The 27,485-nt window shown below is 32.5% G+C and overlaps 1 long non-coding RNA gene across 8 annotated transcripts in view; it reads left to right on the top strand.

Annotated features, from left to right (window-relative positions):
• Positions 1-27,485, top strand: part of LOC110259771 (uncharacterized) — a 548,103-nt gene that overhangs the window by 150,779 nt on the left and 369,839 nt on the right. The gene's annotated exons all lie outside the window — the stretch shown is intronic.

Here is a 27,485-nt window from a genome sequence, read left to right as displayed (position 1 = left end):
TGTTAGCTCTTCTCTAAATGTTTTGTAGAATTCTCCTGTGAAGCCATCTGGTCCTGGACTTTTGTTTGTTGGAAGTTTTTTAATCACAGTTTCAATTTCAGTTCTTGTGATTCGTCCATTCATCTTTTCTATTTCATCTTGGTTTAGTCTTGGAAGATTTTACTTTTCTAAGAATTTGTCCATTTCTTCTAGATTTTCCATTTTATTATATTTATGTCATATAGTTGCATATAGTAGTCTCTTATGATCCTTTGTATGCCACGGCAATCAGAGAAGTAAAAGAAATAGAAGGAATCCGAATTGGAAAGGAAGAAGCAAAACTATCACTATTTGCATATGACATGATACTATACCTAGAGAATCCTAAAGACTCTACCAGAAAGCTGTTAGAGCTCATCCACGAATTTGGCAAGGTAACAGGATACAAAATCAATACACAGAAATCAATGGCATTTCTATACACTAACGATGAAAGAGCAGAAAAAGAAATTAGGGAAGCAATCCCATTTACCATCACATCCAAAGGAATAAAATACCTAGGAGTAAACCTACCTAAAGAGACAAAAGACCTGTACTCTGAAAACTATAAGCCACTGATGAAAGAAATCAAAGATGACACAAATAGATGGAAAAATATACCACGCTCGTGGATTGGAAGAGTTAATATTATCAAAATGATTATAGTACCTAAAGCAATCTACAGATTCAATGCAATCACTATCAAATTACCAAGGACTTTTTTCACAGAACTTTAACAAAATATTTTAAAGTTTGTTTGGAAGCACAAAAGACCTAGAATAGTCAAAGACATCCTGAAAAAGAAAAATGGAGCTGGAGGAATCAGGCTACCGGACCTCAGACTATAATGCAAAGCAACAATCATCAAAACTGTATGGTACTGGCACAGAGACAGAAATATAGATCAGTGGAACAGGATAGAAAGCCCAGAATTAAACCCACGCACCTACAGCCAACTAATCTATGACAAAAGAGGCAAGAATATACAATGGAGAAAGGACAGCTTGTTCAATAAGTGGTGCTGGGAAAAGTGGACAGCCACATGGAAAAGAATGAAATTAGAACACTCCCAAACACCATACACAAAAATAAACTCTGAAGGGATTAAAGACCTAGATATAAAGCCAGACACTATAAAACACTTAGAGAAAAACATAGGCCAAACACTGTCTGGCATAAACAACAGCAACTTCTTCTCAGATCCACCTCTTAGAGTATTGACAATAAAAAGAAAAATAAACAGATGGGACCTAACCAAACTTAAAAGTTTCTGCACAGCAAAGGAAACCCTAAACAAAACGAAGAGACAACACACAGAGGGAAGAAAATCTTTGCAAATGAATTGACTGACAAGGGATTAATCCCCAAAATTTATAAACACTTCTGCAGCTCCATACTAAAAAAACAAACAACCCCATCAAAAAATGGGCAGAAGATCTAAACAGACAGTTCTCCAAAGAAGACATAAGGATGGCCAAGAAAGACATAAAAAGATGTTCAGCATCACTCATTATTAGAGAAATGCAAATCAAAACCACTCTGAGATACCACCTTACCCCAGCCAGAATGACCTTCATCCAAAAGTCTACAAACAATAAGTGCTGCAGAGGGTGGGGAGAAAAAGGAGTACTAGTACACTGCTGGTGGGATTGTAAATTTGTGCAACCACTGTGGAAAACAATATGGAGATTCCTCAGAAAACTAAACATAGAACTACCATTTGATCCAGCAATCCCACTCCTGGGCATCTATCCAGAGAAAACCATGACTCGCAAAGACACATGTACTCCGATGTTCATTGCAGCACTATTTGCAATAGCTAAGACATGGAAACAACCTAAATGTCCATCGACAGAGGAGTGGATCACGAAGATGTGGTACATATACACAATGGAATATTACTCAGCCATTAAAAGGAAAGAAATACCGGGATTTTTAGCAACATGGGTGGACCTAGAAACTATCATGCTAAAGTGAAGTCAGCCATACAATGAGACACCAACATCAAATGCTTTCACTGACATGTGGAATCTGAAAAAAGGACAGACTGAACTTCTTTGCAGAACAGATGCTGACTCAAGACATTGAAAAACTTATGGTCTCTGAAGGAGACAGTTTTGGGGGTGGGGAGATGTGCTTGGGCTGTGGGATGGAAATCCTGTGATATTAGATTGTTATGATCATTATACAACCACAGATGTGATAAATTCATTTGAGTAATTAAAAAAAAAAAAGCAAAAATAAATAAATAAATAAAAGAGATAAAGAATATGTCTTTATCTTTCCAGCATTTGTTTTAAAAAACAAATCTGTTTAGGATAAAAGCAACACAGGGAGTTTCTGTCATGGCTCAATGGAAAGGAATCCGACTAGGAACCATTAGGTTGTGGGTTGGATCCCTGGCCTCATACAGTGGGTTAAGAACCCGGTGTTGCCATGAACCATTCTGCATGTTGCTGACATGGCTCGGGTCCTGAGTTGCTGTGGCTGTTGTGTAGGCCGGCGTTGTAGCTCCGATTGGGTCCCTAGCCTGGGAACCTCCATATGCTGCAAGTGTGGCCCTAAAAAGAAAAAATAAAGGATAAGAGCAAACGTGATAGTTCTGGCAGTAAATTTATTAAGTGTTTCCACCACCCTGACTGAGAGGGATAAATAGATACATACATAATGAGTGATAGATAGACAGACAGATAGATGGAGAATGTTTTGTCTGACATTCTAATGTTTGAAAACTCTTCCTTGAGAAACTTTATACCTAAGAAACAAGTTATATCTTCTTCTCTGCTTGTCTTTACACTACAGACCAAACATATTTGTAGCATTTGGGAGTGGCTACTATTTTTACGTTTGAAATTAAATTGCCTTTGGAGTGTATCACATTAAAAAATTAAACGTAATCCAATTATGGTTGACATTTATTCTGTTTCTACTTAGTCAGACTTGACATTTTTGGAGCATGTTGAAGTCCTATGCAGAATTATCTGTGTACACCTCAATTATCCTTAGGGGAAAAAAAATGTCGTATAGTTGTAAAAAAGAGAAACTACTTTGAGTGTACTTTCAAAATTTCACTTTAAATGGTAATTTAATTAGTGCCAGAGAACTAGATAACCTTATAGCTTGGAATAATGTTTCTAAATGTTTGTTTTTTTTTTTGAAAATAGCATTTTTTGTGTGTACATCATGGTAATATCTAATGTCATATACAGTAACAATGAGACTCTAAACAATAATTTTCCTTATAGTAGATACATTTGTCAGTCTTACTTAAGTATGTTCAAGTAATTAATTATATTTTCTTTGGTAACCAAAACTTTCCAGAGGTTTTAGTTCTAATCATGAAAGTTGGTATAAACATCTTAATGGAACTGTCAAGTAGATTGAAAGAAAGCTGGTAAACAACAAGAATAAATTTTAAGATGCTTTTACATAAGTAAAAAGACAGCATTTTTATTAGTTTTCAGAACATACAGATAATAAGATATCATCTAAGCAGAAAATGTGTACATAAATGGAAAGCTTTATGGTTAAATACATTTATGAAAATAATATAGAGGAGCTAGAAATATAACTTTAAAACAAGTAAAAATGAAAAATTTATTTCATTCCAAAAAAATTAATAATGAATAAATGATCATCAAACTCTTGTATAACATAAAATAAAATATTTTTTGTTGCATTGTACATTTACTTTTTCATTTCATTATCTTAAATTATTATACAGAATTTATATTCCTAAAATTATTGGGAAGGGAAACTCATTTAAAATATTTTTAAGTAATGTTTGATCACATTTAAATAATTAAATATTTGAATCAATACATCACAATTGTAAAACATTTATTGAACACATTTCATGTAAAAGCAAATTAGGTAATTCGTTCAACAGGCAATTTAAAAATGGATCATGTGTGTTAAAGCAACATTTTCAACTGATGAGTTTTACACATAATTTCCTATAAAACTCACATTTAAAAAGTTTTAGTATAATCTTTACAAGTTTCCCTTCATCACTGGAGGGATAAATTAGATTATCTAAAATAACACATTGAATTCTCTCTGCTTTGCATGAGGGTGAGCTTCTGGGAATGATGTTTTTGCATGAACCTCCTGGGAAATGCTGCCCTCAAATTCAATTTCCCATAGAACCAAGGGTGTTCTCTTCAAAGTGGAAAGAATTCCAGATTGCCATAGAACCTTTGTAGATCCCAGGTGTTGGACAGCTATCTTTAGACAGAACTTTGCAAAACGGATGATATCTAAGAGCAGACTTTTCAGCACCCTCAAAAACAGGATATTACCCACTAATAAGGCCTCGCTCAGGTTTATTCTCTTCGTGAAAAGAAGAGCAGTAGGGCAGTGGAATCTGTAGGCAGCACAATCAAGATGCACCCAGCATGTTGTAGCCTAAGCATAAATGCTTGTCATGGAAGCTAAGTCACCTGGGCAACCTCATTTTCTTCCTTGTGTGATTTTGTCATTCTCCCTATCTTGCCGTAATCTATATTTTTTAAATTAATATTCTCAAACTTCACTTTTATTTTACACATTTTTCCCTTAAACTCTATATAAATGCTCATGTACCAAATTATAAAAGTAATGGTTCATTTTATTATTAGATTAGTTAATTGAATACAAATTATCCAAAATGAATGAATCAAGTCATATGTATTTATGAATACAGGAAAATTTAATAACATTGGACTCGTTTAATTCTTTGTGGGAAAAACATTTGGCATCTTATTTTTGATTTACTGGAAGCTTTTTTGATCAAACATAATCTTTGGCTCTCTCAAGAATTCTGTGTAGTTTAATGAACTGGATTTGTTTTAGATATGCAAATTAAATTTTCCTTTTTTAAGTAGATAAGGTAGTGGCATCCAGGAGTTCCCACCGTGGCTCAGCAGAAATGAATCTGACTAGAAACCATGAGATTGTGGCTTTGATCCCAGGCCTCGCTCAGTGGGTTTAGGATCCAGCATGGCCATGAGCTGTGGTGTAGGTTGGAGACATGGCTCGGATCTGGCGTGGTTTTGGCTATGGCTGTGGTATAGGCCAGCAGCTGTAGCTCTGATAAAAGAAGATAGTAGCATCCAGCTTCTTTTTAAAATTTAACCAGTAACGTTTTTAATTTCATAGATATGAAAACTACTACAAATGAGTAGGAAGTGAATTCTGTGGCAGTGGAGAACAACTCCCTGGGGTGTAGCTAATAATTTACATCTTAAATCTTTTAAAAATATAATATCTGGGAAATATATTGATAGTAGTTATTACAGTAATAATAAGTAACAATGTTTGTCACAACCTTCCTATCAGATTATATATCGAACATTTGAAAAGAAGTATAGCACTAGGAAAGTATTTATAGAAAAATAATGAAAACATCAAGATGAAAAGGGATTTTTATATAATATTTATTTCTACAAATATCCTGATATGAAATCTAATTTTTATTTTGAACAATAAAATTTTAAAAAGGTAAGAAAAATTCAAAATCAAAACCAGACAAAACAAATAAATCTACAGAACCTCTTAATGGACAAACCTGCTTTATATTTTTGTAGCTCAGGTAAAAAATAATATCATAAAATCACTAATTAAAAAGTATTTCTCATTTGTACACACAAATTGCCAAATTATAGAAGCTGTGGTTATTTACTCCTCTATGTACCTATAACTGATTCAGGGAGCCTCCAGTAGTTTTGCACAGGTACTCGAAAATGCAAGTTAGTGCTCACATTTTCTGATTTTTCTGGTCTAGCTGTCTTGGACAGAAGAATGACTTGTCCTAAATTACTGTCATGTGCCCTCTACTTCCAACTCTATATACATCAATCAACTCATTGAACTTGAAAAAAAAAAGTTATTTTTCTGTTTAGTTTAATACCAAGATTTAAGATGTTCCTTAAAAGCAGTTGCTGTGCCTTATTCCCCTTTCTCTCTGACATTTTAAGTTAATCTAGGTATCCTCTATTTCTTTCATTTACAGAACTGTTTAATGGAGATTCTTGCATTAAGTGATATAGAACTAAACACAAATACTGTATTTTATCAATATTCCCAATTACATAAAAAGAGGAAAATTATTGTGAGAGGTAATTAATCAATAATGTAAAGATAATGTATGTCGAGAGACACAGAAAATCTTTGTCTCAATGATAAATGAAAGCAAATGGAAAGGAAGTATGAAATGTAAGTGTGAAAATGTAAAATGTGTAAATGCAAATGTAAAGTGTGAAACAAGAATACTGAAAAAACACAATAGCATTAAAATGTGATTTTTACAATTAAGTCTTTCACCATTATGTGATATTAGTTATTACAAAACAACCAGAATATTAAGATTTCTTTTAAGATTAATTCATTCATCAAAAAATTAATGAATAGAATGATGTAGTTTGCATCAATACCCAAGGTTTACTGAGCCATATTCTGTAGACTCTCCTTCCTAATCTTGGAGGTATTGAGTCCTGATAGCTATAAAAGTAAATAGCTGGAAATACAAGGAACATAACTTAACTCAGCCTGACAGAAAACCAGCTGGCTATAACTTTTCTGTTCAGTGCAATGCATTCATTGTCAGGAGATGCAGAGCAATATGTAATTAAAACATCTGGAAATCATACCAGTGCGAGGCACTAAAACTTTTATGAATCAATATCTTCCCTTTCTTCAGTGAACTTGAGTTGACTGAATTGTTTTTAATTGCAAAACTTCTACCAAGCCATGAACTTTGTTGGCTTGTTTGTGCGGTCTTGCCCCAAGGGTTTGACAAAAAGCAATGTGCAAAGTTACAGGGAAATCACATAAAATATTAATGAAGAGTATATACAGATAATTTGATTAAAGAATAATACCTATGCATTACATAACTAAATAGGCTTATACCAGTCACAAAGTGAAGACAGCAAATGGAGATACTGTCATATCAAAAGGAGAACAGTCATTAACTGAGATGTTTTAGGAACCAAACTAATGCTTATCAAAATTGACATGTATTAGGAATTCTTTGACATGAGGTATTATTTATTTAATTACTGATTCAATATGCAATATGTGCTTTATAAGACTATGTACATTTATATACCTATAAAATGGTGCTTATTGAGTTTAAACTATCACCGAGGTACTGGCTCATTTACATTCAGTCCAGTAAGAACAACTTCTTTTTCATAAAGTAAATTTTCTTTATATTTTATTCCTTTGGTTCTTTATTTATGATAGTGTTTCTTTTCTTGATCAAAATACCCCATTTGTACCACCCAAAGTCATTTACCTCTCGGAAAGCAGGTGCTTATAACTATGATGCGCGCTTTTGCTTTCCACAACATATCCTAATGATTTCAACTAGACTTTCCTGGTATCAAATGAAATAGGTTTTTTTCTGAGATTAGAGGATCCTGTGAGAAATTCTTCTGAAATAGCAAATAAATTCTCTTTCTGTCAGTGACTCTGGAATGACCTCTACCTCTAGGTCATACACACAAAAGCAGATTTGGTGATTTCTAGGGTATTATTTATTGTCAAATTGCTCTTCAAACTGCGTGTGACAATTTATACCCCTCATTCACTGGCAATAAAAGATAACTACTCACTGAAACCTTTTGAAATACATGGCAGTGTTAGCCTTTATGTTTTATTCTTCCTTAGCTGCTGCTGTTTATTGTCCTTTTCACTGTATTTTACTATTTACATGTGAGATTTAGTATCTTTTTATTAATTTATTGATTCTTTGTTTTTCTTTTTCCTTTTATTTTCTGTGAATATTTTTTTACCGATTTTTCTATTGCTTTTTCTTTATTGTCTTGGCTTTCTTAAAATGTATACATATGTATTTTTTTCTTAGGATTTTGCATTACAAATATCTTCCTTCCATCATTGATTTAATCATGACTAAATTTTGTGGAACAAAATTATGCTTTATTTTTTTTCCAAAAGTGCTTCCACATTTTTGTTCTTTTGTTTAATATTCATTTGTAGTTGCTTATAGATGTTATAGCCACTAAAAGTTGAATTTTTCTATGTCAGTATTTTTAAAAATTGTATGAAAAGTCATGGCCATTTATACTACATCAATACTGACTAAATTTTTTTTTAATTGTTATTTCTCCAATTCAATTTTTTTCCTACTGTACGGCATGGTGGCCCAGTCACATATACATGTATACATTCTTTTTTCTCACATTATCATGCTTCATCATAAGTGACTAGATATAGTTTCCATGGCTATACAACAGGATCTCATTGCTAATCCATTCCAAAGGCACTAGCCTGCATCTGTAAACCCCAACCTCCCAATCCACCCAACTCCCTCCCCCTCTCCCTTGACAACTTGGAGAATAATCCAAGTCCATGGTTTCCCTTTCTTTAGAAAGGTTCATTTGTGCCTTATATTAGATTCCAGATATGTGATATCATATGGTGTTTGTCTTTCTCTTTCTGACTTACTTCACTCAATATGAGAGTCTCTAGTTTCACCTGTGTTGCTGCAAATGGCATTATTTTGTTCTTTTTATGACTGAATAGTATTCCATTGTGCATATACACCACTTCTTCCTAATCCAATCATCTGTTGATGGACATTTGGGTTGTTTCCATGTCTTGGCTATTGTAAATAGTGCTGCAGTGAACATGCAGGTGCATGTGTCTTTTTCAAGGAAAGTTTTGTCCGGATATATGCTCAAGAGTGGAATTGCTGGGTCATATGGTAGTTCTATGTATAGATTTCTAAGGTACCTCCATACTGATTTCCGAAGTGGTTGTAACAGCTTACATTCCCGCCAACAGTTCAGGAGGGTTCCCTTTTCTCCACACCCCCTCCAGCATTTATTTGTGGACTTATGAATGATGGCCATTCTGACTGGTGTGAGGTGGTATCTCATGGTAGTTTTGATTTGCATTTCTCTAATATTCAGGGTTGTGGAGCATTTTTTCATGTGCTTGAGTTGTAAGAGCTTTTTTTAAATTTACAGAGTCAAATAACATTCTCTGCTCTTTTCCAATATCTCTGATTTATTTTATAGACTTATTGCTTTGTTTAAATTGCACTATATGATATTGACAAATGAACGAGGAGAGTTTAGTGGATATACTTTAGTCTATCACTTTAAAAGGATTGTTTTGTGAATTTAACCACTGTTGTGGATTTGAAACATGGATGAGTGTCATATTTCACGTTTTTCTCTGTTTCTTTATAATATCCACTATTTTCATCTTAGCTAATATAATAGTATACATAAATACAATTTAAAGAAATTAACTATCTTTGCATTCATGAAATAAACTTAATCATAATTCACTTTTTAAAACCACTTAAGCTAAACTTTTCCTGAGGTTTCAACATTTGGCTTAATAAAGTTTTCAGTCCTTTATTTTTTTATGATAATGTTCTTTCTTGTCTTCATTATCATGCTTATAATATTTTTATAAAATAACTAAAATAATATTAATTTTCTATTCAAAGATATATATTATCTCTTCCTCGAGAGGTTGGTATAATTTGTGTATAAATTTATTTGGACTTATCATTGTATTAAGGCATAAGAAATATTATTACACACTTAATTTCCTGATATTGTTGGGTATGTAGATTTAAATATTGAAGAAATGAATTTTGAATATTTACATTTTTGAGAAAATAATGAAGTATATTTAAGATCACATATAAAAACATAAAGAAAATCATATCTCTTGTTTCATCTCTTGTTTTCAAGAAGAAAGTAGATTCGAATGCTCTTGTATCGGGTTTTCTTCAAATGCCTTTCATTGAAAATAAACTTATTTTAGCATATTTTAAAGCAGCATATTCTGCCACTCTTCTTTTTCTATCTAGTGGCATATTTTGCCACTCTTCTTTTTCTATCTAGATAGCTATTTTACTTAATGTCTAAATCTATGTATTTGAATACTTGAAATTTTGTTATGCAGATTCTCTATATTTTTCTAGTATTTATAAACTGTAAATTGCTGGTTTGGGTCTCATATTCCTGAGAGAGATTATGTTTTGCACTCAGCTTTTCTGATTTGTGCTTTCTTCTGCCCATGTTCTTGGATTATATACAAATTTTATAACAGTAGCATGGAGCCCCTGCTATGATACTGATGACTTTGCATCTTCACTTATTTGGCCAGCAGTTAGAAAAACAAGACAACAAAATGTTTAGTCTTTGTATTCCAGTATCCCTGACACAAAGTATCCTGTGAAGTAGTCAAATGAAGGATAATAGTACCACATTTTAGCCTACTTTTATAAATTCAGAAGGCCTGGCCTAACCCCTGTGTTAGACAGAAATGTTGATCTTATAACCTTATCACACTGCAGAGGACAAATTCATGGCTATCACTGTTTACTTCAGGACATGAACTGTATGGACCTTTTCACCCACACTCACACTTTGCTTTGTATTTTTCCTTTTGTGATCTTGGAGCTTGGGTTTTTCCCTATCTAGTTCCATTTTTTTGTTTGTTTTTCACTTATACTTCAACTGTCATTCCTATGTCTTTAGATCAGAGAGCATGTGTCCAAAAACCTAAATGACTGTGCCATCTTAAATATAAATCTCTTAAAAATTTTATAACAATTGTGATTTTTTTTGTAAACCTCTAATTGTTCATCTCAGGCAATTGCTGTAAAGTTTCTGAAAGCAGAGGAGCTAATATGTTTTCATACGTCACTACATTATTTTATTTTCTAGCACATCTGTAAAGAAAGATGTTCATGTAGTAAAAGTTAATTGGGGCAGTTAGAGCCAGGTATAATAAATACCTGAGATTTTGGAAGAAAGAACTGTGTACAAATGATCAGGCCTACATTTAAGATTAAATCATTATTTAGGTCATCTGTATGCATAGTAAAACTACAAATGACTCATTTTTGCGTTTAGCATTTCTATTAAAGCTCTTCCATTTTTCACAGATATTTAGTTATTCACAATTAGGCAATATTTACTCCTACAAAATCAACCAGTATTAAAGCCTTTTGCTCAAAAATACCTACCATAACAACTTGTCCTAATGCCTAGAATTTTAATATTCACTCTTGATGTGTTTTCATTAAGGCATTATTTTCTATCAAAATGCAAATTCTCCTGAAATTTATACTTAGTGTGTGTGATATCTAATTGTCTTACAGGGCTCAGAGCTAATGTAAGATTCTACAGAGATAGTTTTAATACTGGAGTGGAAAGGAATGTGCTGAAAGAGGATAGGAGGACACAGCGAAGTATTACATGGTAAGATACCTAGATCACATCACAAATATTATGAGTATCCACAGAACATTAAAACATTCATTGGAATTAGATATCACCCTTCAAACATGCAAAAAACTTTAAATCTGTATAATTTACTGGGAAATTGAAAAGATTAATACATGAGTTTCCACCTTCCCATAAAACTGTCATCTACTGACCACAGAAGGTCTTTGTTCAACCACATTAAAAAGAACACAAGAAAAATAAGAAAATGCAGTTTAGGTATGACTAGGGGATCTAAGCCAGACATAAAATAGATTTTAAAAATTAAAAGTTAGATGAAGTTAGGTATAGAGAAAGTAATGACTTCATGTGTGAGTGAGTTAATCTTAGAAGAGATTCAGGTTTAAGAAATAGAGAAAGGAGATTCTAAAGATGTTACTTTGAGAGGTTAAGATAAGCTTTCATTAACATATTTTGAGAAAAGTAATTAATAATTGGATTTCACTTCAATTAGTATTTGATGTTAAATGATTCCTTCTTAAATGCAACTTAGAGTGTAACTTGAACCTCATGGGACCATAGCCTTTATCTGGGACACACTGTCAATTGCTTTAGCTAATAATGTACAGTAAAGTGTCAAGTAAATCCTGAATTTGAAAGTGAGGTGAGAGTTTTTTTCCTTCATGTTCATCTATGTTACTCACAAGCCTTGAAAAGAAGAGCCACATACAAAAAATAGGACATTTGTTGTAATTGGGATGCGTTTTGAATTTTACTTTTTGTCGAAGAAATATAGTTCAAGTATAAAGGGTTTCTGTCTCATCTAGGAAATGTAACTATCCAAATTTTCCATAACACCATCTTGAGATAATGAGATTCAGAATAATAAGCTGATTTAAAAAGTATTATCAGGTTAATTTGCAAAACACATACAAATGTCTAACTGAAGAAATATGAAAAATTAGCATGAGAATAACTCACCGTCTCCCATAGTCAGGGACAAAAAATATCCCAGCCCATATTTCAGTTCTAGAATTAGAAATATTAGGTCAAATTAGGGGGAGCTTGTATTTGAACATGGATATCCAAGGTGGCTGCTTTGGGTATATATCCTTAAGTCCCTCAATTTACTAACCTGGAATACTCTCGAAATTGTCCAACTACTAATATGGTCTTTTGTACTCTGTACCAAATTAGTTAATTAGTAATTCTAACATGGTTCTAATGAATCATTTAAATCCCCTGATTTCTTATTCAAAATTGCTGTAAACCTGAATTCTAATGTAAATGGTTATTTACAATGTAACATTTAGCAGGAATTTTTTAGTAAGTGGATATGAACAAAATATTCTCCTATTTATATAATAAAATCATAAAATGAATGTGATTCAAGTAAGTTTAGCTTCTCTACGTTCAATTGTGAATAATAAGAAACATATTTTGTACTCACTATTAAGATATTTGGCCCAAATTTAAGTTTATAAACTCTTGAGTTTGCTAAAATTTTAATTAACATAATATAACATAAATATCAGGGCATTTGCATTTTATAAAGAAATGTATTAAATAAATTAGTGTAGGTCAGTAGATATTAGATATTCATTTTATAATTGGTTGATTTGATGCTTTTTAAAATATGCTTTAGAAATTTGTTTTTTTTAAGAAAATGTATACTGAACTCCTTGTTATAGGATTCAATCTTTTATATTACATTTTTCCTACATAGAAGATTAACTATAAAATTCATATTGTTATGAACAAAAATTGCCTTTGTGATAACTTTCAGTACACTTCAAAGACATGTACATGTATAATGTCAGTCCTTTGTTCATCAATGATTGATGTCAGATTTTTCATGTAAAATCTTTAGCAACAATATAAAAAGATAATCTTTTATGTTCCACAATTCTAAATATATTTCTCTAAAAAGATGTAAATTCTGCAAAAGAACAATACCACCTCAGCCAACCTTTTACCCTTAGATGATTCTTCATTTACAAAATTAGTTAATTAATAATAAGCATAAAACATATTCAAAGTCAATCCATAGAATCCAACCCTAAGAATTTGCTGTTAACTTACAAAATCAATTCTTTCAAATGCTATTTATAGTTAAAATGCAAAGAAATCCTGTGCTAAGTGGTCTGTATCTGGGGGGAAACAAATCTGAACTTTAGGATAAAAATGTCCCTCACTGATGTTTTACTGAAATGAGGTGTTAAAAATTACTGTGCTTCTCCTTTAGGCAAAAGCTCAGACATAAATAATTTAGTGTACTTTCCACTTATAGACATAAGGAAAGCATGCAGTTCATGAACTGTGATACCAAGACAGTTCCTTTCACATTATATACCATGGTTCAGTTAGAAGTGATTCAATTTCTGGTAATATACCCTTGACCTACACTATAGTTCTTTCTTAAGCTCTACAATTTGAAAAATATGATATAAAAAATACAAGTAGAAACAAGACACAATGAAATACTGCCTTCTTTTAGATCATAGTTTTATATGTCTACAAAACACCTGTATAAAATTTATATTGTCCAAAAAAATATTTACACATTTCATAATTATCTGCACATAGGTCAAAATTTAGATTTCAAAAAATAGTCTGTATTCTCTCTTGAGAGGTTTCTATAAAGAATTAAGGGCAAAATAAAATAAAGATATACATGAATGTCATAGATATAATATTTTTAGGCAATATTTTTAAGACAAATGATGCTTATTATAAATCCAAATAACCCTAAAATATTAATTCTTAACTTATGAATTCAGTAGGCTTTTTTAGAATAGATATTTCTATGAGGACATTGGAATATTTCAAAAAACAATAATATTCCAAAATATATTAATCAGTCACATGTGTACCATACTTTATTTCAGTATCATTACAGAGAACTATAACAAAATTCACTTTAATTATTTAGGTTGTTAGAATTCCCTCTAGTATATTTTTGTCACTTATATGCTTTTTAGGATTATGAAACATCCTTTTAAAATTAGAAAGAGCAAATCATATTAAATATTCTAAGAAGCCTGTTGTAAAGTGGAGGTGGTGATTCTTTTATGTCATTTCACCCTTATTAGAGTTTGTTAGATCATGTTGATAATCAGGTCTTTGCTCAGATGCATGCACAGACGCAAAACCTAAGGAGGAAAACTTTCTAATTCATAATGTTCACAGCACATTATAGTTAATTTCCTACAGTACATCCTCCATAGATCCACAGTAAACAAGTCAATGTATAATGCAAATGAAGAGATTTATTACTGGTCTTATTTTGGCATGGATAATCTTAATTACTAATTCTTCAAGAGCTATTTTATTTATACTACATTAAAATGAAGAATGTTTTCAGTTGGCATCTATCATTTCTCTTGATAAAATGTATAATTGGTTGTTAACCTAGCTATTTTTTCATGTATTTCAAAATCCTTTCTATGTAACAGTTGTCAGTTAAAATACATAAATTGTAGTTCCTGTCATGGCTCAGAGGTTAACTAATCCGACTATGAACCATGAGGTTGTGGGTTAGATCCCTGGCCTCCCTCAGTGGGTGAAGGATCCGGCGTTGCGTGAGCTGTAGTGTAGCTCACAGACGCAGCTCGGATCCCGGACTGCTGTGGCTCCGGCGTGGTAGATTTAAGAGGAGGGCTGCGCTGAAGAACAGATTAGCTGTTGCTAATGCTTTCTTAACAAGCATTGTATGTCCACCCCCTAATTTTCCTAGCCAACCAACCAAGGTTCCAAAAAGTTGCTTCTTTCTGCCCAAGTGGTTGCAGATTTCCCTCTCATTTCAATATAGTGCATGTCTCTGTCACTGTTGTCTGAAAGAGGGCAAAACTTTGTACTAGTTGTTACAATGGGGTAAACCAGAGACTCATCTAGTTATCAGTCTCTACTTGCCCTCACTTGCAAGCTAGTAAGTTAGCCACAAGTTTGTGGATGTGGACAGAAGACACAAGGATCTTAGGTCAGAGACGAAGGCCTTATTACTTGCAGCAGTAGCGATAGGCGGAGGATGAGCATTGTCTTGCACCATTTCCCTATGGCCAGGTTCCCATAGGGCAAGACACTGGCAACCAGTGTCACCTGTACTTAGTCCTGTGTTACCTGAGAGGAACTCTGAGATTAGAGAACACAAATCTTTTGTAATAGGCAGTAAACCGGTCTGCCCTTTGCCCTGGAGGGGAACACTGTGTTCCAAGGCTGAAGCATACCCAACCTTTGCTCCAGAAAGAACCAGACAATATATCATCCGAGGAGGAAGAGCTCTGATCATGTATCTCAGCATTAAATTAAATATTTGTATTTGCATATGAACATAAATTACTTCACTTTTTAATTTAAATTTAAAGAGTATAAACTTTGGAACTCAAAAATCAAGGAAGGAGAGCAAATTCTTGCCTGTCTCGTTTTGTTGTGTCATTCTCTTACTCAAGGCAATGAGCAAAGAGTGCACTATATACCTCTTGAAGACAGTGATGGGTCATGGGCTTGCTTAAAAAATTTATACCAGGAGCAAAGACATTTGTTAACGATTTAACCGCATTATCTTATCACATTCAAAAAATAATCATTAGCTTTTAATATTCTTTATTCAACATGCTAAAACTTACTTTTACTAGTGCATTTTAAGACTGTCGATCCATGAATAATGGCCTTGAATTAGATTTTTTACTGAATTGAATTTAGTCTCAGAGTAAATACTCAGCAATATGTTGAGTTTTGCACCAGTTGTTTGCCAGATAGATGCATAAAACAGAGTCTACACACCCATGGGCATGCACACACAAACACATACTCACACACAAACACACATACTTGTAAATGGAGGTCGGGGAAGAAACAGGGGCACATCAAAACTTTAAAAATGGTGAAGGGTATTCTTTCCTCCCCTAAGTGTAGTACATCATCAACTCTGAAACCATTTCGGGATGTGAGTTTCTACATTCTCCTGCCTTGTGTAACTCTCTTCATAAGTCTGTATCCTGTTCAATTAAAAGTATGCAATTTTACTATGTCTGCTGAAAATTTTCCACCAATGACATAGTTGTTTTGTTATGAAATCATAGATATTGATGCTAGACATGATATTAATCCAAACACAATAGACACACAAAGCTAGATTATTTAAGAGAGATTTAGAAAAACCATGAAAGAATTTGATAATACCAAATTTCTAAGATGTATTCAGAACATATTTACTAAAACCAAAAGGATTTGTTCTGAATATAAGACTTGTTTCAATAGAATCAAACTACTTCCTTCCATTTCTGAGTCTGGCACTCAAACCAATAACTACTGATACTCTCTGTACATATGTCTGTTCATAACTTTAAGATAATAAAATATTTTAGAAGAATCACAAGTTCTTCTCAATGAGAATGAGATAAAAACTCCAAATCCCCAAATAACTAAAACAGTAAAATATCTAAAAATAAGCCACAAACCACCATCATATTAGTTTGTAAACCATTTTAAACATTGTTTCCAATTCATTAAATGGTTGAAATCATCATTATTAATGAACAAATGCTTTGCATGCATAATGTCTTTTTACTGATTACTCAATTTCCAATGTTTGCTAAAATTTGAAAAATTTCAGTGAGATAGGATTTGTTGTAAAAATGGGCAAAATGGGCAAATAGAGAAACAAGATATGAAACACACATGTCAGAATAGTCAAACAGTGGGGGAGAATGTTCAAACTGATTGTAACACAATTAAGGTCCCTATTTAGCATAATTAATTCCCAAGACTGCTCATCATATTTGTTAGTACTTTTCGCATGTTTTCAGTATCAAAAATTTTTATCCTTATAATGTTTGATTGTACATAGAAACTGTTCACTCATATAATCTTTTAATGCCATATTACTTTTGAGGATGTGTATATAAAATATGCTTCTATAAACAATGAACATAAAATTAAACTGTTTTGAAATATGTGTACATGAGAGCCAAGAGATGATCTACTTACATTCTAAGAAGGAGAGACTTAAAATTATCTGGATATATCTACAATCCAGAGCTTTAGTGTTGGAGAAAATTGGACATGATTTGAAACACTTCAGATTTGAATTAATAAAATTCAAACCACTTAATAATAATACTAGGGAGAGTATGGGAAAATTGCCACCCATGAAAATAATTAAGCAGTTAGTCTGTAAATGGAGTTTAACTATGGTATACAATTTGACAATATCTAAAAAGTTAAAAACATGATCTTCTTTCTTTTTTTTTTTTTCAATACATTATTTTTTTTCTACTGTACAGCATGATGACCCAGTTACACATACATGTATACATTCTTTTTTCTCACATTATCATGTTCCATCATAAGTGACTAGACATAGTTCCCAGTGCTACACAGCTGGGTCTCATTGCTAATCCATTAGAAAGGAAATAGTCTGCATCTATTAACCTCAAGCTTCCAGTCCATCTCCCTGCCCCCCCCCCGCCCCTTAGCAACCACAGTTCTATTCTGCACGTCCATGATTTTCTTCTCCATGGAAAGATTCATTTGTGCCGTATATTAGATTCCATATGTAAGTAATATGGTATTTATCTTTCTCTTTCTGAAATCAGTCGCATTTCTGTATACTAACAATGAAATATTACAAAAGGAATACAAAAATACAATACTTTTTAAAATTGCACCCCCAAAAATCAAATATCTGGGAATATACCTGAGCAAGTAGATAAAAGACTTCTATGCTGAGAACTATAAAACATTAATCAAGGAAATTAAAGAAATTGTAAAGAAATGGAAAGATATTCCATAATCCTGGGTTGGAAAAATTATATTGTAAAAATGGCCATACTACCCAAAGCAATCTACAGATTCAATGCAATCCCTCTCAAATTACCCATGACTTTTTTCACAGAACTAGAACAAACAATCCAAGAATTTATATGGAAGCACAAATGACCCAGAATTGCCAAAGCAATTCTGAGGAACAAAAACAAAGCAGGAGGCATAACTCTCCTAGACTTCAGGCCGTGTTATAAAGCCTCAGTAATCGAGACTGTGTGGTACTCATACCAAAACAAAACAGACATACAGACCAATGGAACAGAATAGAGAATCCAGAAATAAATCCAGACAATTACAGTCAATTAATCTTTGACAAAGAAGGCAAGAACATAAAATGGGAATAGACAGTCTTTTCAGCAACCTGGAAAGGTTGCTGGGAAACCTGGACAGCTGCATGCAAATCAATCACCCTCACACCATGCAGGAAAATAAACTCAAAATGGCTTAAATGCTTAAATATAAGACAAGATACCATCAAACTCCTGGAAGAGAACATAGGCAAAACATTCTCTGACATCAACCTTGCAAATGTTTTCTCAGGTCAGTCTCCCAATGCAAAAGAAATAAAAGCAAAACTAAACCAATGGGACCTAATCAAACTGATGTTCTCTTTGATGTACATTTAGAAATGTTTACACATTCATGAACTGAGTATGTGCACTGCAGCACTATAAATAACCTAAGTGTTAAATATCAAGTAACTTTAATAAAAATATGTATTTTTGAAACATACTATCCATAGCCATTAAAAATTTTAAAGTGTGCCAACTCTATATGTTTTATAAAATAATCTAAAATATATCATTAAAACTATAAAAATGCAAGTCTCAGAACAGTGAGTTTACGATGTTATTTGTGTAGAAATTATGTTATCATTTGAATTAAAGTGTATTTGTGTACATGGTAGAATACTCATGGATTATCTATATAAGTCTGAGAACAAATACAAAACCTTTTCTTAGTAGAAAGAGGAATTCTGAAAGGCTGAAAAGCTGAGAGGCATGGAAGAAAGGTGATATAAGTTTAATTATGTGTGCATATATTTCGTATTAAAATCAGTTTTAAAATATTTTTGAAACATATTTCCAAAACATTTTCAGCTTAAACATGTCTAAGATTATTACTGCATATTATAAAAATGAAGTTATTGCTCTGCATTAAATAAATATTTATGAAATTCAGACATTCATGTGGATGAATAAAACTCTTGTTAAGATATTCAGCATGTGGCTAAACAGAGTTAAACTGACCTATACAAAAACTATACATAAAAATTTATATTACCCTCAGCATGTGTTAGTTCAGCTGAATAAGTTGTGTATTTCAGATTGGATACCTATATACTCTCTGGATTTGTGTAATAGCTCAAATTCTGCACACTCAAAAGATTTCAAGAAAACTCAAGCATGGTTTCCATGATTCTATGAATTTACCCACATCAGCTAGATAGCAGAGAAAGAGAACTGCCCTCTTTCTGATATAATAAATGAAACAGTAAATATATATATTTGTGTGTGTGTGAATTTTGCAGGGCTCAATGACAAATAACATGTGGATTCCAACTTTGGTAAATAAATACGAAAACTTTAAAATAAAAGAAATACTATGTAAGAAGCCCAATTCTGAGTGTTTAATCAGTAAGGAAGATCCAAATCCATTTTGGGGTGGTGAACATACAGTCAGGGGTGTAATTGGGTTGAGCTCTATTAATCTTTCTTCCCTGGCCCATTTTTACATTTTACGACCTGGAAAACATCCCCTCATGATTAAGACCTTCAGACTATGCCTGTCAGTTATGAATTCTATAATGTCGAGAACTTTATACCTCTGGTCCCAGGTAGCAAGGATTTATTCCTTTGGAAAATGCAATAACTGTGTAGTTAGTGGAGCTTTTGCCCTCATAAATTCTTCATAACATCATTCATTGCCATAAAACTCATAAAAGTAGTGGGGGGTATTCTGATTTATGATCTGATTCAGCACAAAAGTTTGAGGACCAGAATTCAAATATACAGCACATGGTATCATGTTCACTTTCAAAGAAACATGCATAATGAATTGATTGCTCTTTAATTTTTTTTTTAATCTGAAATACTGTAAAATCACATAATATTATTCAGTGGGCAAACTATCATCTGGTGCAAAATAATAAATCCAGTGCTCTTTCACTGTAAACATTTACTATTGTCTTATTTCTAAAATTTAAAAATATGAAATTTATTATTAATTTGATGAATCCTTTCTATCATGAAAATATTTAGATGCCACACACACAGTTCTCATTGCTCCCTCATCTTAGTGATTGTAGACTCAGTGAAGATTTGCATCTCTATGATAAACTTACACAGGCTACAGTAACCACATAAAGGAAAAACAACTTATGAATATAATTCAAATCAAGTTTCAATTTTAAAACTGTACCTGTCATTATATATAAAGTTTTCTTGGACTGACAGTATTCTTAAAATCCTCTACTCTTCATATTTTTAATGTTGAAATTTACACTTCGGTTTTGACATTGATGGAAGTACCCTCACCCTCTACTCCTCCACAAAGAAAAGGTCAATATATTATTCATTAAAGAAAAAAAAAATCAAGAAAACAAAAAAAAAAAAAACCTGTCGCTAATAGCCAGCTTTTTGAATGTGGGAAAAGAGCTGTAAAACAGAATTCTGTCCTAAAGGTAAGAAGATAAATGAGACAATCAGCAGAAAGTTTTTAAAATGTTTATCTTACAGCAGGTCCAGTGAACTTCCTTCTGTGGAATATAACTGACCTCTAACTAAGCGGTAAAACATTTATAAAAATGTCAACTGTTCCCTCTTTCTACCAAAACTTTTGAAGTGACTTAAGGATTTAGAATAAAACACAGAGAATGTTTTCTATTTTTGCAACTAGAGGTGATCTTGTACAATTTTGATTTTATATGCTCCAGGCACTAAAACTAGCTCAGACATGGCAGATTCTATCACAATCGTAACCCATCTATTTTATCCTTATATAATACCACCTTGAAATCTTTAGAGATGTAGTCAAAGAGAAAGCATTAGAAATATATTACCTCAGGCAAATAAAACCTACTTACAAAAAGGAATATATTTATAATGAATTATCGTTATTTGTAGAGGAATTCTCTGTGGAATTAACAAAGTTATTTTCAAATTTGGGACAACTGTCACAGTACATTGAATAGCACTAGAAGGTTTGAATTATAATTGGTAAATAATATCTTATTTGAGTCTTTTTTTCTTAAAGTTGGAATTAGACACAATGATAGGATGCTAAAATATGCATCATGCTGCAAAATATATGTATTGTAATATTTAGAAAGTGTAACAGAAATATAGTGCTTTTCAATTTAAACATCAACTTTCCTTTGCAAATAAGAAAATTTTATACAAATAATTATAAGCAATAGATATTTTTGTAGTAAACATTTTATATTTCGAGTATTAAATGACAACAGACAGTAATGATATCTCATCAAGCCTTTCTCACCTTGGAGCGCTTAAGATACCTAAATGTGAAAAATCCCTAAATCATAGCCAAAAACCCTGCCCTACTTCATAAATGCAAACAAAGAACCATGCTAAAGATTGTTTGTTTGTTTTGGTAAACAACAACAGCATTAGTCAAGCCTTACTTTTGGTCAGGTTATTCCTGGAAATATACAGAAATTATTTGGTTTAATTGCAGCAATCATACAAAAAGGTAAAATTTTGAGTAATCTGAGGTTCAGAGAAGATTAAGAAACTAGGGACTGTACCTAAGGCTATGTAGCTGAGAAGGTAGCTGTTTTCAAGGGATGTCTTTGATTGCAAATAAAAGTAACACTAAGCTAACCTAAGCAAGAAGGAGAAATTCATCATTAAGCCTCAGAACAATCTTACAAAATCCATGAGTACAGACCCAATTGGGCATCAAAAAGTGGCTGCTACTTGGTGTTGGATAATTCTCTGCAGCCCAATTTGATTCATTCTTCTCTATCTGAAAAAAATATCTGCCTCAGCTCCCATTATTTAATGGTGTAATTTGAGCAAATTTCACTTTGCAACTTCAGCAACCTGAAGTTAATGATTCTCTGTCTCAGCTTGTTAAGGATGTGCATACTTAGACCAATCACCTTACAGGAGAAGAGCATCACACTATGTGAACCTACGCACAGTTGTACCCAGGGAGAATGAGAAATTAATAAGGTCATCTAAAAAGTGGCTACTACAGGAGCAGAAACGGCACAGTACTTAGATCAGGGTTAATTGTCTCAGGTTGCATGAGTTGAACACCACTCGAGTATTAAATGACAACAGACAGTACTTTTGTAGTTTCCTGTCTACCTTTTCCTCAGACAGCACTAAGTACTTGCTGTGGTCTGCATCTGTCAGTAGAAACAGATTGCACAAACAGCTGTGTTGGAGAAATACCATCCTTGTAGGGAACACCCTATAATGCTAGAAGTTTGGTACTTGGATTGTAAGTACCTTTAATGGATAGAGGTTTGATTATTCTTCCTGTACTCACTAGAGGGATTGATGATTTTGAGTTATTCCTGCCATTTGAAACTTTACAAAATAAGATACATGCAGTTTTTATTTTTTAAAATTAAGACAAATGAAAGTTTAGAATTAATTCTATTCAAGGTACAGAGACTCCATCCAATGAGCCTACCTTTGTGTTTGCCTGAGCACAGTAAGAAATAGAAGAGTAGAAGATATTTGAATTTTAATTTCTATTTAGGGAGCAAAGGAAGTGAAAACTACTGCATCATCTCTTTTTCCTCCTGTGAAATAGGAAATTTATTTAATACCACCTTGAAATCTGTTTAATAGTATTTCCTAAGAAGGGATTGAAAGTCATGAGCATTTTCATGTGATAACTCATTTTAAGGCATAGTCTCATGCAATACTATGTGAAACAATGGAATATGGTGCTTGATAGCATGGACTCTACAGTTAGATCCTAGAGAGCAGTATTGTTTTGATTAGTGATGTCTCTATGATATTGATCAAATTGCATATCCTTTCTATGTCTTAAATCCTAATCTATTACATTGACTTAATAGCAGTAACTATTTCTAAGGGTTTCCATGAGTGTTAAGCAAAAGAATGCATCTAAATAATTTAGCAACACACTTGGCTTATAATAAATCTCCGAAAACATTAGTTATTATTTTTATAATTAAGCCCCATGTAAATTTCTTTCAAATAAAACATACTTGTATTTGAAGCCCTTTCCTCTGTTAATTATCTAATTAAGAAATATAAGTCATTTAAGTGTATATTTATCATACCTAATGATCAATACACGTGAAGCAGTGTTGACATCATTTGCAAACTTGTTAGAAATGCAGTCTCAGGCCCCTCAAGCTCTACTGAGTCAGAATCTGCCATTTTAACAAGATCTCCCAGGTAATTTGTGTAACTATTAAAATTCGAAAAGAACTGTATTAGTTTTTTTTACTTTCTTTTAGAACAGTGAATGAATGCTATTGGTGATCAGTGTATAGTTGTTCATATGGTATTTCATAGTGCCTCACTGAAACAGAAAAGTAAGTGTTCAATTATATGGCTTTAGAGTTATTGCAGTTGTTTCAGAATTATTTCTTTTTTACATAAATTTGATAGGTCCTGATTTGAAGTCAGATGATGAGAGATTAAGAGAGAAGTAGTAAAGGACTCTAAGTGACATTAAAAATGTATGTGGAAAGGAAGGCTATCATGGGCTTCCATGTATATCAAAATTGACATCTGTTAATTTTCTGTAGTCCAGTTCTCAGTCTCACAATGACTTCCAAGGATAAATAGCTGCTTTCTTGCCTCTATTCTAATTGTAGCATGAGACCTGGCAGTTGTTAGTTTTGTTTTCTTTTTTGTAATTCAAGTGCCTGACTTTAGGTTTGATTGCCTTGATTGCTGAGGGATCCACTTCAAAAATGGCTATCTTAAATAAATACATCTTCAGCCACATGACTTAATGTGGTCAGCTCCCCCCACCCCACCCAGTTTCCATTGTTTTATTAGAGATCTTGATTGATTTTGATAACTGACCATTTGAGCCTCATTTTTACTCTCCCTATGCTTTAAACTCCCACTCCTATGTTTTAAACTCACCAATAAAGAGTGAGCCCATAAAACCCTAGGCCTGCAACATGGACCCCAATAAAATCAGAACCCCAGGCTCATGTGCTCTCTACCTCTCACTAACTGTAATGTCGCTGTGTGTCCCCAGGTATGCATGTAATTTCCAGGACTTGTAAGTAATAAGGTTTGTCTCTTTCAAAGTTTTCTGGCAGTTATTGCTGAGGGTGTCTGTCAGTCATAAGAAGAACCAAAAGGGCCGGTCCACCTACAACCTGGTGATTGATAGGCTGAAACTGGCATGAAACAAAGAGGAAGTTTCTTGTCTTCTTGAAATGAATATTTTCGTGGATGTATAACAGTGTGGAAATAGCTGATAAACATGACTAGATTTGAGAAACAAGAACAAATTCATGGTTTAAACTAGCTCTGCAAGCTTGAAATCCCCCTCTAATTGAGTTTGTTAATATAAAGAGGGAGCTGAATTTTGTGACATGGTAGAGTTCCATCTGCAATTAACATTTTATTATTATCCTATTAAATTGTTACTATCATATATAGGAATAGAAATACCACCTCTCTGATTTCCAGTTTTCATCATTTTCCCTAAAGACATATCCATTACTAAACAAATGCAAAATATAATGGAATTTCCACATTTTAAAAAATGAAAATAATATTATTATTCTCCATTTACCTACCAAAACAAGATTTTTTTTTCTCTGTTAATCTCTGCTACTTTCTTTCCCTTTTTTAATAGAGGAGGTATTTCGTGATTTCAAATCATATTATAAAAAAACTATGGTAATCAAAGAAAACAACATGCTATTGACATAAAAACAGACACAAAAATCAATGGAACAGAATAGGGAGCCCATAAATAAAGTCCAGGGATGTTTGATCAAGGAATTCATGACAGAAGAACCAAGAATATGCAGTGAATAAATGGTACTGGTAAAACCGCATAAATATATGCAGAATACTGAAACTAGACCTTTATCTTATACCATACACAAAATAAAATTAAAAAAAACTGACTAAAGATTTGAATATATGATGTAAAACCACAAAACTGCTGGGAAAAAACATAGGTCTTAGTGATGATTGTTTTTGGATATGACACCAAAAAGAAAAAAAATTAAAGAAAATAAAAAGGTAAAAAAAAATAAGTAAATAAAAAAGTGGAACTATACCAAACTAAAGTTTCTGCACAACATATAAAGTCATCAACAAAATGAAAAGAAAATATCTAGGATGGGAGATAATATTTGTAAAACATATCTGAAAAGAGGTTATAATATCCACAATTTATAAAGAGCTCATACAACTGAATAACTAACTAAATAAATAAATGAAAACAAAGTAACACACACACACAAAAAAAAACAAACCATACAATCCTAATAAAACAGGGCAGAGGAACAGAATAGACTAGATGTTTCTCCAAAGAAGAATTAAAAATAACCAATAGGTACTTGAAAATATGTCTCACCTCACACCTGTTAGAATGGGTATCATCAAAAAGATAGGAGCTAACAAGTGCTGGTGAGGGTACAGAGAAATGGAAACCCTTGTACACTGTTGGTAGGACTGGAAATTGGTACAGCCACCATGGAAAATAGTATAGAGTTTCTTCAAAACGTTAAAAATACAACTACCAAACAATCTAGCAATACTACATTGAAAGCAAAAGATGAAAACATCTTGAAGAGATATCTGCAATGTTCATTGCAATATTATCCACAATAGCCAAGATATAAAAAAACTAGTGTCTACCAATGAATGAATGAATGGATTTAAAAAAAATGTGTTTCAAATCAACATGTACGTCTTAAATTGATAGTGTTGTATGTCGATTATGTCTCAATTAAGCTAAAAAACACAAAATAGTAAAAATAATCTATTAGCAAATAATGGAAATATAGTTTAGAGAAAAAATAATGAAATTAAAATAAGAATATTTAAGCTCTCACATTACAAATCTGACTTACTTTGGGTAAGTTTAAAACTTTGGTTTCAAATACCTTCATCTATAAAATAAAACAGTTGGTCTAGATTATTTACAGAAGAGATAGATTTTTATTTTCAATAGTTTGCAACTTGTAATTTTTTACTTCCTTAAGAAAATTATTTATACTCAGCTGCTTTGGTTTGTGAAGTAAGTGAAAAGATTTGGTTGCAAAGCAAGTGGAAATTCAAGAGAGCAGGAAAATTATATAAAACAGGATACTATCTCCAATAGTATATAATTAGGTTTCTTAGGGCCCCTAAAAATGTCTATGTTCAGCTTAATCATAAAAATATTAACATTTAGTCTAAATCACTGTTGTTATAACAACCAAAATAATACCAATAGTTTATTCCATGTGGTAATCTGAACTGAAATACACTTCTGTGGCTAATGAGCAGTATAGTCCCAAGGCAAGTAAAATTTGGCAATTGGACATGCCCCATAACAGTCACATTATACAAACAATAGCATTCTGGAACTCTAACATTTTCGCCCATATATGGTAGGTCTCCAATCAAAAAAAATTTGGCTTACAATATATAAACATGGTTTTTATGAGATATGATTTCATTTTGCCAACGCATTTTTCTCTCTTGGCCCAATGTACATTTCTGTGAACATGATGATTCTAAAAAGTATATCTAACTAGAACATGGAGCCAGCATAAGAACAAGAAGGAAAACTGACAGTTTTATGATGACTGATGGCATGAAGATTTTTGAGGTAGATTTATATTGCAAATCAGTGAAATTATTAAGCACACAGTATAGTACATGTCTTTTAAAATCCCAAACAAAAATTAGTCCACCAGCCTGTGCAGATGGATGCCATCCTACCTGGACAGATTGCTTTCGAACATGGAGGACTTTGCAAGTTTATGGGAACATTTTTCTTTACTAGCTCTTTATAAAAGACAAAACAGAAAAAAAAGTTCAAAAGAATATTCTCTTTAAAGTTTAAAAAATTTAAAGCCCTAAATTTCTATGAGTAAATAACATCTTTGCAAAAGAAACTTTTTTAAAACATATTTTGAAAAAAATAAGTACAAACAAGCTTGAAATGGTTTTCCGTATTTTCATCTCTATATAAGCTAATAATTCCAAAATATCTAATTTCCTAATACTATTTCTTCTACACTGTGGCCTTCCAGAGATTTTGGGATTTCTGATATTTCTGGTAATATGTAGCAATGGTGGAAATCTTTCCTTGAAATCAAATATCAACTCCACATCACCTAATAAAAGAAGCAACATAACCTGTACTTTTTTTTTTTTTTTTTTTTTTTTTGCCATTTCTAGGGCCACTTCTGCGGAATATGGAGGTTCCCAGGCTAGGGGTCGAATCGGAGCTGTAGCCACT

Source organism: Sus scrofa, chromosome 2 (genome assembly GCF_054392235.1).
Source record: "Sus scrofa isolate SSC_HxYL_T2T_F1_AM1 chromosome 2, Sscrofa_HxYL_maternal_Yorkshire_Landrace_v2.0, whole genome shotgun sequence".
NCBI classification, from domain to species: domain Eukaryota; kingdom Metazoa; phylum Chordata; class Mammalia; order Artiodactyla; family Suidae; genus Sus; species Sus scrofa.
This window is presented reverse-complemented; position numbering and strand designations above follow the sequence as displayed.